The 19,677-nt window shown below is 42.5% G+C and overlaps 1 protein-coding gene across 1 annotated transcript in view; it reads left to right on the top strand.

Annotated features, from left to right (window-relative positions):
• The window catches only part of gal3st4 (galactose-3-O-sulfotransferase 4), a 107,453-nt gene that overhangs the window by 11,597 nt on the left and 76,179 nt on the right, over nt 1-19,677 (top strand). The gene's annotated exons all lie outside the window — the stretch shown is intronic.

The following is a 19,677-nucleotide window of genomic DNA, read 5'->3' as shown; positions in this document are numbered from 1 at the left end:
CTGAAAAAAAAAAAAAGGATTCCGGTGCGCCCCAGTCCACGCCTCCTCGCCGCCATCTTGGCGTGCCCTGTCTCGCTGTCGGACTACAGACCACGCCTCCTTGACACATTTTTACAACATTGTAAAACTTTAGTAAATCAGAGACTTCTCAAAAAGTGAGATAACTCCTGGAATGGACTGGCTTTTAATGGCCAAAGGTATAGATGTGTGTGTGCAAGTTAAAGGAAACGGCAGGCTGTCTGTTTTTAATAGAGTTATTACAATCTTTGGCAAACGAGGTAATGTGTGCTGTCGTCTGGAACAACATGGCACAAAAACAACTATCGAAATTCAGCCAATATTACATACAGACAATTTGTTCATGAGACAAGCAAAACTAAATTATATACAAAGAGGATAAAGTAAAGGAAATTCAATGAGCTCAAATATACCAACTAATTAGGCATAATGATGCAATATTTAGCCTAAATAGCATGTTAGCATTGATTAGCTTGCGGAAATGCACTGACCAAATATGCCTGATTAGCACTCCACGCAAGTGAACAACATCAAAAAGGCACTCACGCACAGCATAAAACTTTTGGTGGACAAAATGAGAGAAAGAGATTTTAAGTAAGGTTTTACATTTTGCGGCACAGTCCACACTACAGAGAGGTCGAGAACTGCCAAAATTAGTAGGACAAAACAAAGTTCACCAAATACTCTCATCAGTGAATCATACACACAAACATATTAAACATTGGGCTTTCAAACGAAGGTTTGTCTCATGTTTGTTCTCAAACAAAAAACATACTAAAACAAAACAGATATTTTTCCCCCCCATCTTTTTCCATTTTTAATCCTTTTTTAAAAATGCTCCAGGGAGCCACTAGGGTGGCACTACAGAGCCGCAGGTTGCTGACCCCTGTCCTAACATATAAAAGATTCACATCACTTCGTGGACAACCACAAAAGTTGTGGTCGGACCCTGGTACAAACTTTGTGGAAGCAAAACCTGCGCTTCGGGAACCCTACAAATAAAAAAAAAAAAAAAAGTTAGAGTCCTTACTTGGGAAGAATGTCAAATGTTTCTCTTCACAGCAACCTATCTTGCTGATGAGAGACCCATTGATGTAAGAGTGCAGAACAGAGAACACCAGGCCTCGAATTTTACAATGAGTTGGTAAATTGTGTTAGATGTAAATATAAACGGAATACAATGATTTGCAAATCCTTTTCAACCCGTATTCAATTGAATGCGCTACAAAGACAAGATATTTGATGTTCAAACTGATAAACATTTTTTTTTTTTGTAAATAATCATTAACTTTAGAATTTGTTGACAGCAACACGTGACAAAGAAGTTGGGAAAGATGGCAATAAATACTGATAAAGTTGAGTAATGCTCATCAAACACTTATTTGGAACAGGTGTGCAGGCTAATTAGGAACAGGTGGGCGCCATGATTGGGTATAAAAACAATTTCCCAAAAAATGCTCAGTCTGTCATAAGAAAGAATGGGGCAAGGTACACCCCTTTGTCCACAACTGCGTGAGCAAATAGTCAAACAGTTTAAGAACAATGTTTCTCAAAGTGCAATTGCAAGAAATTTGGGGATTTCAACATCTACGGTCCATAATATCATCAAAAGGTTCAGAGAACCTGGAGAAATCACTCCACGTAAGCGGCATGGCTGGACACCAACATTGAATGACCGTGACCTTCAATCCCTCAGACAGCGCTGTATCAAAAACCGACATCAATCTCTAAAGAATATCACCACATGGCCTCAGGAACACTTCAGAAAACCACTGTCACTAAATACAGTTCGTCGCTACATCTGTAAGTGCAAGTTAAAGCTCTACTATGCAATGCGAAAGCCATTTATCAACAACATCCGGGAACGCCGCCGGCTTCTCTGGGCCCGATATCATATAAGATTGACTGATGCAAAGTGGAAAAGTGTTCTGTGGTCTGACGAGTCCACATTTCAAATTGTTTTTGGAAATATTCGACATTGTGTCATCTGGACCAAAGGGGAAGAAAACCATCCAGACTGTTATCGACGCAAAGTTCAAAAGCCAGCATCTGGGATGGTATGGGCGGGCATTAGTGCCCAAGGCATGGGTAACTTACACATCTGTGAAGGCACCATTAACGCCGAAAGGTACATACAGGTTTTGGAACAACATATGCTGCCATCTAAGCGCCGTCTTTTTCATGGACGCTCCTGCTTATTTCAGCAAGATAATGCCAAGCTACATTCAGCACATGTTACAACAGCGTGGCTTAGTAAAAAAAAGAGTGCGGGTACTTTCCTGGCCTGCCTGCAGTCCAGACCTGTCTCCCATGGAAAATGTGTGGCGCATTTTGAAGCGTAAAATACGACAGCGGAGACCCCGGACTGTTGAAGGACTGAAGCTCTACATAAAACAAGAATGGGAAAGAATTCCACTTTCAAAGCTTCAACAATTAGTTTCCTCAGTTCCCAAACGTTTATTGAGTGTTGTTAAAAGAAAATGTGATGTAACACAGTGGTGAACATTCCCTTTCCCAACTACTTTGGCACATGTTGCAGCCATGAAATTCTAAGTTAATTATTATTTGTAAAAAAAAAAAAGTTTTTGAGTTTGAACATCAAATATCTTTTCTTTGTAGTGCATTCAATTGAATATTGATTGAAAAAGATTTGCAAATCATTGTGCTCTGTTTATATTTACATCTAACACAATTTCCCTACTCATATGGAAACGGGGTTTGTAACTTTTTAAGGTAAAGGCAAGTGTTGCCTTAAAGGAGGGCTCATATTTTAAGGCACCACTGTTTTTTTTAAATTCATTTTTCATATAAACTTGTCAGATTTTTGTCATTTCATGATGCCTTCATCTCTATTTTTAAATTTTGATTGAGAAAGGGTTTTTTTTTTATTATTTATGAATTTTTTAAGTTATGTACATTTATATGTACATGTAGATGCTGTATCGGGACAGATCCATTAAGAGTTTGAGCAGAAATATGTCATATAGGAATTAACTATACACAATAATGCATTAACAAAATGATGTGTCACATGAATGTTTTTTAAAGTAATACTTTTGTGACATGAAAAGAAACACAAGTAATGTAAAAAAACAAACAAACATGGCATTTACCTTTTGATATTGATATAAAACTCAAAGAAGTTTGGCTAATGAAGATCCATCCATCCATTTTTTACCGCTTGAGAAATCTAAATAAACAGGCTTTGTTCTTCTCCAACGCCCCCTTGTGGTGCAACAGTTTGGCCTACAACAATAAAAAAACAGGATTGACACCTCTCACATCGAATACACAATCTTCACAGCCTGCGTTCAATTCGATGAGATGACAAAACAATAGGCAAGGCAGGGCAACTTTATTTGTACAGCACATTTACAACAATTTTTAAATTGAACCAAAGTATTTTACACGTTAAAAAAGCATTGAGCCAAAACAAAAACAAACAAAGAACATAAACAATGAATGAGTTACACAAGATAGAGCTAAAGCAATTAGTAAAAGGGGTCGAATAAAAAGTAAAAACTGCTGAATAAAAATAATAAAAATACAAGTGCGACAGATTGAAAAAAAACTAAAGCAAAGAGGGTGAGGGGGGACTAAGCTCAGGTCAAAGGCCAGCGAGAAGAGGTAGGTCTTAAGAAGGGTTTGGAAGACCCCCAGGCTCTGGGCTGACCTAATGTGGAGGAGAAGGCTGTTCCAGAGCTTAGGGGCGGCAACGGAAAAGGCTCTGTCCCCTTTGGCTCTGTCCCAATAGAGCTAGTATTGATTTTATTTGAACACTGATACAGTTTGCAGTTAAATAAAGGACGAGTGAACATCCCAGACAACATATTTGATGTTCAAACTGATAAACATTGTTTTTGTTGCAAATAATCATTAACTTTAGAATTTGATGCCAGCAACACGCGACAAAGAAGTTGGGAAAGTTGGCAATAAATACTGATAAAGTTGAGGATTGCTCATTAACCACTTATTTGGAACATCCCACAGGTGTGCAGGCTAATTGGGAACAGGTGGGTGCAATGATTGGGTATAAAAACAGCTTCCCAAAAGATGCTCAGTCTTTCACAAGAAAGGATGGGGCGAGGTACACCCCCTTGTCCACAACTGCGTGAGCAAATAGTCAAACAGTTTAAGAACAATGTTGCTCAAAGTGCAATTGCAAGAAATTTAGGGATTTCAACATTTACGTTTCATAATATCATCAAATGGTTCAGAGAATCTGGAGAAATCCCACTGTGACGGACTTCCTGCCGTCCATGTGTGGGTTGCAGTGACGATGGATACAGGACGCATCGTAGCAGGTTTGACTTTCATTTATCACTTCAATATTTGTTAGGTCTTCTTGCCTGGTTGTCGCGTCACTTTCCAGTGCGCGGGCGTTTCCTGCTTCTGGTCGGGATGCACCTTGTGGTGCACGGGGTTTGCATCTGTTGCGGGGATTCATTGTCTCTCAGGTCTCGTTCGTCGTTGCTCGTGGTCGGTCTGCCGTGGTTTCCTCCTCTCTCTCTCTCCCCGATCGTGCCCCCTTCGCCCCTCTTAAATTCTAGGAGCAGATGCGCAGATTGTGAGCAGGTGTGTGTCCTACATACCTGAATCCGATTGCCGTCCTCCTGCCGCTCCACGTTTGTCACGCCTCTCGTCGCCGCCGCATGCCCAGCTTCCTGGCCTCCATCTTGGTCCAGAGCGCCTCTCTCAGCCCGCTGTCGGCCCCTCGGTTGCGTCTCTCCACACCCACGTAAGCGGCATGGCCGGAAACCAACTTTGAACGACCGTGACCTTCAATCCCTCAGACGACACTGTATCAAAAATCGACATCAATCTGTAAAGGATATCCCCACATGGGCTCAGGAACACTTCCGAAAACCAATGTCACTAAATACAGTTTGACGCTACATCTGTTAGTGCAAGTTAAAGCTCTGCTATGCAAAGCCAAAGCCATTTATCAACAACATCCAGAAACGCAGCCGGGTTATCTGGGTCCGAGATCATCTAAGATGGACTGATGCAAAGTGGAAAAGTGTTCTATGGTCAGACGAGTCCACATTTCAAATTGTTTTTGGAAATATTCAACATGGTGTCATCCGTACCAAAGGGGTAGCGAATCATCCAGACTGTTATCGACGCAAAGTTCAAAAGCCAGCATCTGTAATGGTATGGGGGTGCATTAGTGCCCAAGGCATGAGTAACTTACACATCTGTGAAGGCACCATTAACGCTGAAAGGTACATACAGGTTTTGGAACAACATATGCTCACATCTAAGCGCCGTCTTTTTCATGGACGCCCCTGCTTATTTCAGCAAGACAATGCCACGCCACATTCAGCATGTGTTACAACAGCGTGGCTTTGTAAAAAAAGAGTGCGGGTCCAGACCTGTCTCCAATCAAAAATGTGTGGCGCATTATGAAGTGTAAAATACGACAGCGGTGATCCCGGACTGTTCAACGACTGAATCTCTACATAAGGGAAAGAATTCCACTTTCAAAGCTTCAACAATTACCTTTTCCTCAGTTCACAAACGTTTATTGATTGTTGTTAAAAGAAAAGGTGATGTAACACAGTGGTGAACATGCCCTTTCCCAACTACTTTGGCACGTGTTGCAGCCATGAAATTCTAAGTGAATTATTATTTGCAAAAAAAAAAAAAAAAGTTTATGAGTTTGAACATCAAATATCTTGTCTTTGTCGTGTTTTGCTGTGTCATGACACATTATCTGTATGTAATATCGGCTTCATTTCAGATAGTTGTTTGTGTGCCATGTTGTTTCAGACCACAGCAAACGTCACCACGCTTGCCAAAGATTGTAAAAAATCTATTAAAAGAAGACAGCCTGCCGTTTCTTTTAAATTGGACACACAAAACTATACCTTTGCCCATTAAAGCCGGTAATTTCCAGGAGTTATCTCACCTTCTGAGTAGCCTCTGATTTACTAATGGTTTCTAATCTTGTAAAAAATGTGTAAAATAAATATTAAATTTCAACATTTCTGTTAATGAAGATTTGCTTCAGCCTGCGACACATAGTCATTTTGATGGTAGGCTATTATAATAACACTGACGTCACATGTTGCTTTAATTTTAATACTTACGGCTTTTCATTTTTTGCGGCTCCAGACAGATTTGTTTTTCGATTTTTGGTCCAATATGGCTCTTTCAATGTTTTGGGATGCCGACCCCTGATTTAAGGTCATCAACTTAAACCAAGAAGCTCCAGAAAGCACTTTGCTGAGCACACAGGACAGTAACCGTTGGAATAAACCAAAATCGAGCCATTGGCTTGTTTATTTTACATTTGGGTCGATCTGGACGTCTCTTAAATTAAAACTGATTTCCAATTCATATTGTTTTTTTGCAACACCTGCAGGTAAATGTAAACTTTTTGACGACGAGCTTAAAAACTCCAAATATAAAGACTGGATAGCTAAAGATCCCCAAGGGAGAAACATAACTGAATGCAGACTTTGTGCGAATTATTTTGACATTTCCAACATTACAATCTCTAACTACGCCAAAAAAATGTATACGCACAACACTTTTGTTTTTGTTCCCATTTCCCAAGATCTAAAAATGTTATTATATACACAAAATACCTATTCCTCTCAAATATTGCTCATAATTCTATCTAAAACTGTGATAGTGAGCATTTCTTCCTTGCCAAGATAATCCATCCCACCTCACAGCTGTGGCATATCAAGATGTTGATTAAACCGCATGATTGCACAGGTGCGCCTTAGGGTGCCCGCAATCAAGGTCGTTCTGAAATGTGCAGTTTTATCACACAGCACAATGCTAAAGATGTCGCAAGTTTTGAGGGAGCATGCAGTTGGCATGCTGAAAGCAGGAATGTCCATCAGAGCTGTTGCCGGTCAATTTAATGTTAATTTCTCTTCCATAAACTGTCTTCTAAGGCATTTCAAACAATTTGGCAGTACATCCAACCGGCCTCACAACCACAGACCACGTGTAAACACACCGGCCCAGGACCTCCACATCCACACCTTGTCTGAGACCAGCCACTGGGACAGTTGCTGCAACAATTGGTTTGCATAACCAAAGAATTTATGCGGACAGTGAGAAATCTTCTCATGGAAACTCAACTGCATGCTTGTCGTCCTCATTGGGGTCTCGACCTTACTGCAGTTCAAGTTGGCAAATTTGATGGCGTTTGGCAAATTGGAGAGGTGTTCTATTCACGGATGAATTCCGGTTTTCACTGTTGTGGGCAGATGGCAGACAGCATGGAGAGCGGTTTGCTGATGTCAACGTTGTGAATCGAGTGGCCCATGGTGGGGGTGGGGTTATGGTACATGCAGGCGAACGCAAGTGCATTTTATTAATGCCATTTTAAAATGCATGTGACGATATCCTGAGGGCCATGGTTGAGCCATTCACCAGAGACCATCACTTCATGTTGCAGCATGACAATGCACAGCTACATGTTGTTAGGAACGGTACATTATTCCTGGAAGCTGAAACATCCCAGTTCTTGCATGGCCAGCATACTCACTGGACATGTCACCCATTGAGTAATGTTTTGGTCGCTGTGGATGGGCGTATACAACAACTGTCAGGATCCGTGGCCCGGATCATGTTTTTGTTATGTTCTCTTATCTTTAGACTCCCCTAGTTCCTGTTTTGTGCACCTCTGGGTTTGTTTTGGTTTCTATGGGAATTAATTTGGTTCACCTGCCTCTGGTTAATGGTCGGCACGCTCACCTGCAGTCGACCACTAATCAGAGAGTTATTTATTCACCTCTTTCGCCACACTCATACTGGCTTCTTTGTTTGCTTCACGCTCCTGTTAGGTAATTTTTACTTGTCTCCAAGCCCATGCTAAATGTTTAGCTTCGAGTGCGATTGGCACATGTTTTCTTTCGACTTGATTTCTGTTCTTGGTGGTGCTTTGATTTTGTTCAGAGAATTAACTTATGTTCCTACCTGCAAGTCCTGTCCAGAGTGTTCCGTTTGCATCCCGGGGGAACTAACCTTGCAGCAAGCTGGAACCCCACCACAGCAACAGCGTCTTTCACTTCCTTCCAATATCCAGCAAGTTAGCACAGCCATTGAAGAGGAGTGGATCAACATTCTGCAATCAAAAACCTAGATCAACTCTATGCCAGGGAGTTGTGTTGCACCGCGCGAGGCAAATGGTGGTCACACCAGATACTGACTGCTTTTCCAACCCCCCACCAGACCCTATAATGAAGCAAAACTTCACATTTGCACTGCACAAACAAATATCCACCAACAATATAGTATTTTTTTAATGTTTCTATTTATTTGTTAACAAAAAATGTTTTGGGTGCTGATACAATTTTTTCTACAATGTCTTCTTGTTTTTTATACCAAACTTTACTGGCACTGTTTTTACACCATTCTTTTGCTGCTGCGCTCTATTTGTGTTTTTGTACATTTTGGATATTGCTTAAGTTTTGTAGCAAACATGGTGCTCTGTAGCCACGTGAGTGTTTTTTGACCAATCGTTTGGGACATGGATGTCAAACTCTGGCCCGCCGTGTAATTAAAGTTGGCCCTTGAGGCAATATCAATTTAGCATTAGAGCTGGCCAGCCGGTGTTATACAGCGTCGGTGCCGCTGTAACACCGCATTCACCGCTAATACTCATACTTGGCAACCCTCCTAATTTTCCTGGTAGACTCCCAAAGTTCAGTGCCCCTCCCGAAAATCTCCCGGGGCAACCATTCTCCCGAATTTCTACCGATTTCCACCTGGACAACTATATTGGGGGCATGGATTTAAGGCACTACCTTTAGCGTTCTCTACAACCTGTCGTCATGTCCGCTTTTCTTCCATACTAACAGAGTGTCACATAATAGTTGTGGCTGTTACACACACGCACAAGTGAATGCAAGCATACTTGGTCAACAGCCATACAGGTCACACTGAGGGTGGCCGTATAAACAACTTTAGCACTGTTACAAATATCCGCCACACCGTGAACCCACACCAAAAAAGAATGACAAACACATTTCGGGTGACCATCCGCACCGTAACACAACGGAACAAATACCCAGTACCCCTTGCAGCACTAACTCTTCCGGGAAACTTCCAGCAAACTGACCAATAATTAACGTTTTATTCATGCATTTTCTCTTGCTACTTCAAGGCTTGAATGTTTGGTTCGTTCATTATTGTTATTTTATTTTCAAATGTATTATTAGCCTGTGGAAAAAAATTCATATTTACCTCAGAAGATTGCAAATAGAAAAAAAGGCATAACATTTTTATTTAAATTTTATTTGATATGCCATTGATATTTTTTAAATTATTATTAGTATTATTTGAAACTGGATTTTGCATGTCACTACAGTTATATAAGCCTTGCTTGTTCAATATTTAATGCAAAACTTGTTTTGGTCCCTATTAAAAGGTTAATTTGTTCAACCTTGGCCCCGCGGCTTTGTTCCGTTTAAAATTTTGGCCCGCTCTGTATTTGAGTTTGACACCCCTGGTTTAGAAGATCACCTGAAACCATACGCTCTCTATACACGGCACTAATATAATGTCAACATAGGAGCAGTGTTCGGAAAAACAGTGTTACCTAAAAACGGCTTTACTGACGCCTTGAGTTTTTTTTTAGTAACGAGTAATCAAATCAATTACTTTTATGTACAATCAAACGCTGATACCGATGCGTTCGAGTAATGTGATGCAGACAAGACAGCATAAGAATCCCAGCCAGTTCACTTCAAGATTTAGCTCTTTACTAGTCCAAGTGACAGCCACAGCACACACACACACACACACACACACACACACACACACACACACACACACACACACACACACACACACACACACACACACACACACACACACACACATGTCTTGCCTACTTTGTGTGGACCCACGTTGGGTCAGTAGGTTGTGAGGGCCCCCCTTTCCACTATAGCTAGAACGATGAAAAAAATATCTGCAATTATCTCTCCGACTGATGACAAATCACACATGCACACACACACACACACACACACACACACACACACACACACACACACACACACACACACACACACACACAAACAAACACACAACCTACTCAGTGGCCCAGTGGTTAGAGTGTCAGCCCTGAGATCGGTAGATCGGTAGTGAGTTCAAACCAAAGACTATAAAAATGGGACCCATTACCTCCCTGCTTGGCACTCAGCATCAAGGGTTGGAATTGGGGGTTCAACGGTGATGCCCACTGCTCCCCTCACCTCCCAGGGGGTGATCAAGAGTGATGGGTCAAATGCAGAGAATAATTTTGCCACGCCTAATGTGTGTGTGACTATCATTGGTACTTTAACTTTAAACTTTAACTACTACTACAGGGGAATAATGAACATACAATAAAGTGACAATCCCCCACAATGATTATCCGACAATAACCCCTTAGGAGAGACACAGCCATTGACGCACATCCAATGAAAAACTAACATTTTATAGGCGCTGCTGTCAACAGTCTCCTTCCAGTCCGCAGACTATCAATGCTTAGATAAAACTGCCATTGAGCGCGCCCTCCCTGACGACACGCTTCACTTGGCAACAGGAACTGCCTGGGGAACTGCACTTTTTAATTGTTCGCAATCATTATGTGAGACATGACGACAAAAACTTTTTTTTGTTGTTGCACTTAACTTGTAAGAATAGACTTATTCTACAAACCCCGTTTCCATATGAGTTGGGAAATTGTGTTAGATGTAAATATAAACGGAATACAATGATTTGCAAATCCTTTTCAACCCATATTCAATTGAATGCACTACAAAGACAAGATATTTGATGTTCAAACTCATAAACTTTATTTTTTTTTTTGCAAATAATAATTAACTTAGAATTTCATGGCTGCAACACGTGCCAAAGTAGTTGGGAAAGGGCATGTTCACCACTGTGTTACATCACCTTTTCTTTTAACAACACTCAATAAACGTTTGGGAACTGAGGAAACTAATTGTTAAAGCTTTCCATCCATCCATCCATCCATCCATCCATCCATCCATCAATCATCTTCCGCTTATCCGAGGTCGGGTCGCGGGGGCAGCAGCCTAAGCAGGGAAGCCCAGACTTCCCTCTCTCCAGCCACTTCGTCTAGCTCTTCCAGGGGGATCTCGAGGCGTTCCCAGGCCAGCCGGGAGACATAGTCTTCCCAACGTGTCCTGGGTCTTCCCCATGGCCTCCTACCAGCTGGACGTGCCCTAAACACCTCCCTAGGGAGGCGTTCGGGTGGCATCCTGACCAGATGCCCGAACCACCTCATCTGGCTCCTCTCGATGTGAAGGAGCAGCGGTTTTACATTGAGTTCCTCCCGGATGGCAGAGCTTCTCACCCTATCTCTAAGGGAGAGCCCCGCCACCCAGCGGAGGAAACTCATTTCGGCCGCTTGTACCCATGATCTTATCCTTTCGGTCATGACCCAAAGCTCATGACCATAGGTGAGGATGGGAACGTAGATCGACCGGTAAATTGAGAGCTTTGCCTTCTGGCTCAGCTCTTTCTTCACCACAACAGACCGATACAACGTCCGCATTACTGAAGACGCCGCACCGATCCGCCTGTCGATCTCACGATCCACTCTTCCCCCACTCGTGAACAAGACTCCTAGGTACTTGAACTCCTCCACTTGGGGCAGGGTCTCCTCCCCAACCCAGAGATGGCACTCCACCCCTTTTCCGGGCGAGAACCATGGACTTGGACTTGGAGGTGCTGATTCTCATTCCGGTCGCTTCACACTCGGCTGCGAACCGATCCAGTGAGAGCTGAAGATCCCGGCCTGATGAAGCCATCAGGACTACATCATCTGCAAAAAGCAAAGTCCTAATCCCGTGGCCACCAAACCGGATCCCCTCAATGCCTTGGCTGCGCCTAGAAATTCTGTCCATAAAAGTTATGAACAGAATCGGTGACAAAGGACAGCCTTGGCGGAGTCCAACCCTCACTGGAAACCTGTCCGACTTACTGCCAGCAATGCGGACCAAGCTCTGACACAGGTCATACAGGGAGCGGACTGCCACAATAAGACAGTCCGGTACCCCATACTCTCTGAGCACTCCCCACAGGACTTCCCGAGGGACACGGTCGAATGCTTTCTCCAAGTCCACAAAGCACATGTAGACTGGTTGGGCAAACTCCCATGCACCCTCAAGAACCCTGCCGAGAGTATAGAGCTGGTCCACAGTTCCACGAACAGGACGAAAACCACACTGTTCCTCCTGAATCCGAGGTTCGACTATCCGGCGAAGCCTCCTCTCCAGTACACCTGAATAAACCTTACCGGGAAGGCTGAGGAGTGTGATCCCACGATAGTTGGAACACACCCTCCGGTCCCCCTTCTTAAAGAGAGGGACCACCACCCCGGTCTGCCAATCCAAAGGTACCGCCCCCGATGTCCACGCGATGCTGAAGAGTCTTGTCAACCAAGACAGCCCCACAGCATCCAGAGCCTTAAGGAACTCCGGGCGGGTCTCATCCACCCCCGGGGCCTTGCCGCCGAGGAGCTTTTTAACTACCTCAGCAACCTCAGCCCCAGAAATAGGAGAGCCCACCACAGAATCCCCAGGCACCGCTTCCTCAAAGGAAGACGTGTTGGTGGGATTGAGGAGGTCTTCGAAGTATTCCCTCCACCGATCCACAACATCCGCAGTCGAAGTCAGCAGAACACCATCCGCACCATACACGGTGTTGATAGTGCACTGCTTCCCCTTCCTGAGGCGGCGTATGGTGGTCCAGAATCACTTCGAAGCCGTCCGGAAGTCGTTTTCCATGGCTTCCCCGAACTCTTCCCATGTCCGAGTTTTTGCCTCCCCGACCGCTAAAGCTGCACACCGCTTGGCCCGTCGGTACCCGTCCACTGCCTCCGGAGTCCTATGAGCCAAAAGAACCCGATAGGACTCCTTCTTCAGCTTGACAGCATCCCTCACTGCTGGTGTCCACCAACGGGTTCTGGGATTACCGCCACGACAGGCACCAACAACCTTGCGGCCACAGCTCCAATCAGCCGCCTCGACAATAGAGGTTCGGAACATGGTCCACTCGGACTCAATGTCCCGCACCTCCCTCGTGACATGTTCAAAGTTCTCCCGGAGGTGTGATTTGAAACTCTCTCTGACAGGAGACTCTGCCAGACGTTCCCAGCAGACCCTCACAATGCGCTTGGGCCTGCCGGGTCTATCCGGCATCCTCCCCCACCATCGCAGCCAACTAACCAGGTGGTGATCGGTAGAAAGCTCCGCCCCTCTCTTCACCCGAGTGTCCAGAACATGAGGTCGCAAATCCGATGACACAACTACAAAGTCGATCATGGAACTGCGGCCTAGGGTGTCCTGGTGCCAAGTGCACATATGGACACCCTTATGTTTGAACATGGTGTTTGTTATGGACAATCCGTGACGAGCACAAAAGTCCAATAACAAAACACCACTCGGGTTTAGATCCGGGCGACCATTCTTCCCGATCACGCCTCTCCAGGTTTCACTGTCGTTGCCAACATGAGCGTTGAAGTCCCCCAGTAGGACAAGGGAATCACCCGGGGGAGCACTTTCCAGTACTCCCTCAGGTGTACCCAAAAAGGGTGGGTATTCTGAACTGCTGTTTGGTGCGTAAGCACAAACAACAGTCAGGACCCGTCCCCCCACCCGAAGGCGAAGGGAAGCTACCCTCTCGTCCACTGGGTTGAACTCAAACGTGCAGCCTTTGAACCGGGGGGCAACGAGAATTGCCACCCCAGCCCGTCGCCTCTCACTGCCGGCAATGCCAGAGTGGATGAGGGTCCAGTCCCTCTCGAGAGAAGTGGTTCCAGAGCCCTTGCTGTGCGTCGAGGTGAGTCCGACTATATCCAGCCGGAACTTCTCTACCCTTCGGACTAGCTCAGGCTCCTTCTCCCCCAGTGAGGTGACGTTCCACGTCCCAAGAGCTAACTTCTGTAGCCGAGGATCGGACCGCCAAGTGCCCTGCCTTCGGCTGCTGCCCAGCTCACAATGCACCCGACCTCTATGGCCCCTCCCATGAGTGGTGAGCCCATTGGAGGGATGACCCACGTTGCCTCTTCGGGCTGTGCCCGGCCGGGCCCCATGGGGACAGGCCCGGCCACCAGGCGCTCGCCATCGTGCCCCAACTCCGGGCCTGGCTCCAGAGCGGGGCCCCGGTGACCCGCGTCCGGGCAAGGGAAATCTGAGTTCATTTTGTTGTAATTCCATAGAAGTCTTTGAGCTGCTCTTTGTCTGATCACTCACCTAGGACCTGTTTGTCTTGGGAGACCCTACCAGGGGGCATGAAAGCCCCCAGACAACATAGCTCCTAGGATCATTGGGACACGCAAACTCCTCTACCACGGTAAGGTAGCAGCTCAGAGAGGAGTGTTAAAGCTTTGAAAGTGGAATTCTTTCCCATTCTTGTTTTATGTAGAGCTTCAGTCGTTCAACAGTCCGGGGTCTCCGCTGTCGTATTTTACGCTTCATAATGCGCCACACATTTTCGATGGGAGACAGGTCTGGACTGCAGGCAGCCCAGGAACGTACCGGCACTCTTTTTTTACGAAGCCACACCGTTGTAACACTTGTCTTGCTGAAATTAACAGGGGCGTCCATGAAAACGTTGCTTGGATGACAACATATGTTGTTCCAAAACCTGTATGTACCTTTCACCATTAATGGTGCCTTCACAGATGTGTAAGCTACCCATGCTTTGGGCACTAATACACCCCCATACCATCTCAAATGCTGGATTTTGAACTTTGCCACTATAACAATCCGAATGGTTATTTTCCTCTTTGTTCTGGAGGACACCACGTCCTCTGTTTCCAGATATAATTTGGAATGTGGACTCGTCAGACCAAAGAACACCTTTCCACTTTGCATCAGTCCATCTTAGGTGAGCTCGGGCCCAGCCAAGACGGCTGCGTTTCAGGATATTGTTGATAAATGAGTTTTGCTTTGCATAGTACAATTTTAACTTGCACTTACAGATGTAGCAACCAACTGTAGTTACTGACAGTGGTTTATTGAAGTGTTCCTGAGGCCATGTGGTGATATCCTTTACACACTGATGTCGGTTTTTGATGCAGTACCGCCTGAGGGATCAAAAGTCCGTAATATCATCACTTACGTGAAGTGATTTCTCCAGATTCTCTGAAATTTTTGATGATTTTACGGACCATAGATGGTAAAATCCCTAAAATCCTTCCACTAGCTCGTTGAGAAATGTTGTTCTAAAACTGTTCGACAATTTGCTCACAAAGTGGTGACCCTCGCCCCATCCTTGTATGGGAATGACTGAGCATTTCATGGAACCTGCTTGTATACCCAATCATTGTACCCACCTGTTCCCAATTAGCCTGCACACCTGTAGGATGTTCCATATAAGCGTTTGATGAGCATTCCTTAACTTTATCAGTATTTATTGCCACCTTTCCCCACTTCTTTGTCACGTGTTGCTGGCATCAAATTCTAAAGTTAATGATTATTTGCAACAACAACAAGAAAAAATGTTTTTCAGTTCGAACATCAAATTTGTTGTCTTTGTAGCATATTCAACTGAATATGGGTTGAGAATGATTTGCAAATCATTGTATTCCGTTTATATTTACATTTAACACAATTTACCAACTCATATGGAAACGGGGTTTATAGGTAGCTAGCAATACAGCTAATGGGCATACTGACCATACGTCCTCTTTCCCCCGGACATGTCCTCTTTTGCGGGGCTGTCCGAGCGGGGTTTCTTAAATGCCTAAAATGTCTGGCATTTTGAGTCTGAGTTGCGTGTATTTTAAATTTACATCCAGGGTCAAGAAGGGGTTAAAAATTAAACAAATTGTGAAGGTGTGCACACTCAGCAGCATTCGCGAGGGAGGGGCAGAGAGCGAGATTGTCGTGGTCCACGTCTTGGGCCATGTCTTATTCTGGGTTTTGTTCTGTTTTGTTATCATCCTGTGTTTGTTATTTGATGTCCATAGTTCCCGGTGGCACTTCCTGGTTTGTTTCTGTTGTCTTAGCAACGCATTTGTGTCACCTGCTTTTCGTTTGATCACACACACCTGCATCCTGAGATCTGTCCCTATATAAGCCCGCCTTCTTTTGCCATTCGGCCTTGGACTCTTAATTGCTTCATGCAACAAGTGACATCGCTATTCCCGCATTGTGGTAACTATCTTTTGTACTCGATTAGCTTCCATGCTATTTTGTTTGATTGTCCCTAGCTTACACGCTAGCACCTTCTGTTTGTTTTGTTCTATAGTGCCCTTTTGCAAGTGACTTTGTTTTTAGTTTGTTTTATAGTATTAATAAATTATTGTTCCTACCTCCATCTTCGCTGCACCCACGGGAGAATGCAAACCACGCCACGATGCCAGCTAAGCGTCACAGAGAAAGTGGTTTGATTGTCAATGCAAGGCAAACTTGGTCAACAGCCATACAGGTCACACTGAGGGTGGCCGTATAAACAACTTTGACACTGTTACAAATATGCGCCACACTGTGAACCCACACCAAACAAGAATGACAAACACATTTCGGGAGAATATCCGCACCCTAACACAACATAAACACAACAGAACAAATACCCAGAACCCCTTGCAGCACTAACTCTTCCGGGTTGCTACAATATACACCGCCCGCGGTGTATATTGTGATAGAGTGAAACAAAGCTGTTTTTTATCTTTCAAACTGTCATTGCTCAAAACATAATATTGAATCAAAATCAATGTTATTGATTAAAAAAATAACAGGTTAATAACTTTTTCCAAGTAATCTGTTGAATAATATTCAATTACTAATTCAATTTCTTTCATGGGAAAGTAAATGTAGTTAACTTTTTTTAACTGGTAATAAGGTGATTATTTCAAAGAGAAAAAAGAAGACGTGTTTCCTAGATTTAGGGTCCCATTACAAATAACGTGCACAGATACAAGAGGGTGGGTCACTCGCTCATCTTACCCCACTCTAACCTAAACCCACACTTTGACAACCCTGGTCATCGCAGTCTCAAAAATACAAATATATACAGTATACAGTAGAGAATACTAACAGGAAAAAAGTTTGGACACCTTCTCATTCAGTGTGTTTTCTTTATTTTCATGACGAAGGCATCAAAACTATGAATGAACACATGTGGATTTATGTACTTACCAAAAAAAAGTTAAATAACTTTTATATAACATGTTTTATATTGTAGTTTCTTCAAAATAGCCACCTTTTGCTCCCATTACTGCTTCGCATACTCTTGGAATTATCTCGATGAGCTTCAAGAGGTGGTCACCTGAAATGGTTTTCACTTCACAGGTGTCATAGTTTTGATGCCTTCAGTGACTATCTACAATGTAAATAGTCATGAAAACAAAGAAAACGCATTGAAATGAGAAGGTGTGACCAAACTTGTGGCCTGTGCTGTATATTTTAAATTATATTTTTTTTAAATATAAAAAGTAGAATGTTTTTTTATGTTTTCTTTCACATTTTACTTTGAACAACAGCGGTAAACTGCTTTTCTTTGGGTATTATCACAACATTAAAGAGTGCTGAAAAGTGTCAATTTCAATTAAAATGTTAACTTATTAGCTTATTTTTACCAATACCTTTAAAACATGTCACTTTAAATCGTATGTGTAAAAGCCAATAAATTATATGTGAATAGTATTAGAACCGACCCACAGGCCACAAGCGCCTGCTGCTGTTTTGCACACGCCAATACTCCATCAGTGTTGGTGCTGGGAATTTTCAAAACGGGGTCCCAGGGACCCAATTAAGTCATAAAAATGGGGTCCTGCAGTTAATTTTTGGGGTACAACTTTTTTGTAACCGTTTTGAAAACAAACGATAAAAGTATGCATTATCCTGTTATATCTCACATTCTATATTGTTTTAGAAAAATTTTGTCATAAACGTTACTTAATTCATTACAAAAATAATACAAAAGAATACACATTTTTATTATATTATTATTATATTATATATGTGTTTATATAGCGCTTTTTCTCTAGTGACTCAAAGCACTTTTCATAGTGAAACCCAATATTTAAGTTACATTAAAACAAGTATGGGTGGCACTGGGAGCAGGTGGGTAAAGTGTCTTGCCCAAGGACACAACGGCAGTGACTAGGAGCGGCTATCGAACCTGCAACCCTCAAGTTGCTAACAAAGCCGCTCTACCAACAGAGCTATACCGCCCCATTTGTAAATGTATTCAATAGGGCTGCGACTCTTTGGGTGTCCCACGATTCGATTCAATATCGATTCTTGGGGTCGCGATTCGATAATATATCGATTTTTTTCAATTCAACGTGATTCTCGATTTAAAAACGATATTTTTCCCGTTCAAAACGATTCTGTATTCATTAAATACATAGGATTTCAGCAGGATTGCCTCCAGCACCCCCCGTGATCCAAAAAAGGGACAAGCAGTAGAAATGATGGATGGATGGGTATACATCCATCCATCCATCCATCCATTTTCTACCACTTATTCCCTTTGGGGTCACGGGGGGGCGTTAGTGCCTATCTCAGCTACAATCGGGCGGACGGTGGGGTATATATATATATATATATATATATACACATATATTGCGGTGAGAGCGCGATGATGTCACGTTATTGATGGTAAAATGCATTTTTAGGAGACATCCAGAGTAACAAGCAGTAGAAAATACAGGACAGATTTTCTAAAATGATAATAAAAAAGTATTACAAAAAATATATATATATATATATATATATACATATATATATATATATACATATATATATATATATATATATATATATATATATATATATATATATATATATATATATATATATATATATATATATATATATATATATATATATATATATATATATATAGATGTGTGTGTGTGTTTGTGTGTAGCGCAGTTGGGAGAGTGGCTGTGCCAGCAACCAGAGGGTTCCTGGTTCAATCCCCACCCTCTACCATCGTCGTCACGTCCGTTGTGTCCTTGAGCAAGACACTTCACCCTTGCTCCTGATGAGTCCTGGTCAGCGCCTTTCATGGGAGCTCCCGCAATCAGTGTGTGAACGTGTGTGTGAATGGATGAATGCGGAAATAGTGTCAAAGCGCTTTGAGTTCCTTAAAAAGCGAGAAAAGGGCTATACAAGTATAACCCCTATATATATATATATATTGATATATATAAATATGTATGTATATATTTATACACATATATATATATACATATATATATATATGCATATTTATATACATATAAATACATATATATGCATATATATATTATATATATATAAAAAAATATATATATATATATATGATAAATAAATTTATATATTTATATATATATATATATATATATATATATATATATATATATATATATATATATATATATATATATATATATATATATATATATATATATATATACATACATATATATATATTAGGGGTGTGGGAAAAAATCGAATACGAATCGAATCAAATACGTTGTGGGATTCAGAATGGATTCTCATTTTTAAAAAAATTTGAATTTTTTAAAATCAATCCAACAAACCACTACACAGCAATACCATAACAATGCAATCCAATTCCAAAACCAAACCTGACCCAGCCACACTCAGAACTGCTATAAACAGAGCAATTGAGGAGACACAAACACGACACAGAACAAACCAAAAGTAGTGAAACAAA

Source organism: Nerophis ophidion, linkage group LG10 (assembly GCF_033978795.1).
Source record: "Nerophis ophidion isolate RoL-2023_Sa linkage group LG10, RoL_Noph_v1.0, whole genome shotgun sequence".
In the NCBI taxonomy this organism is placed as follows: domain Eukaryota; kingdom Metazoa; phylum Chordata; class Actinopteri; order Syngnathiformes; family Syngnathidae; genus Nerophis; species Nerophis ophidion.
This window is presented reverse-complemented; position numbering and strand designations above follow the sequence as displayed.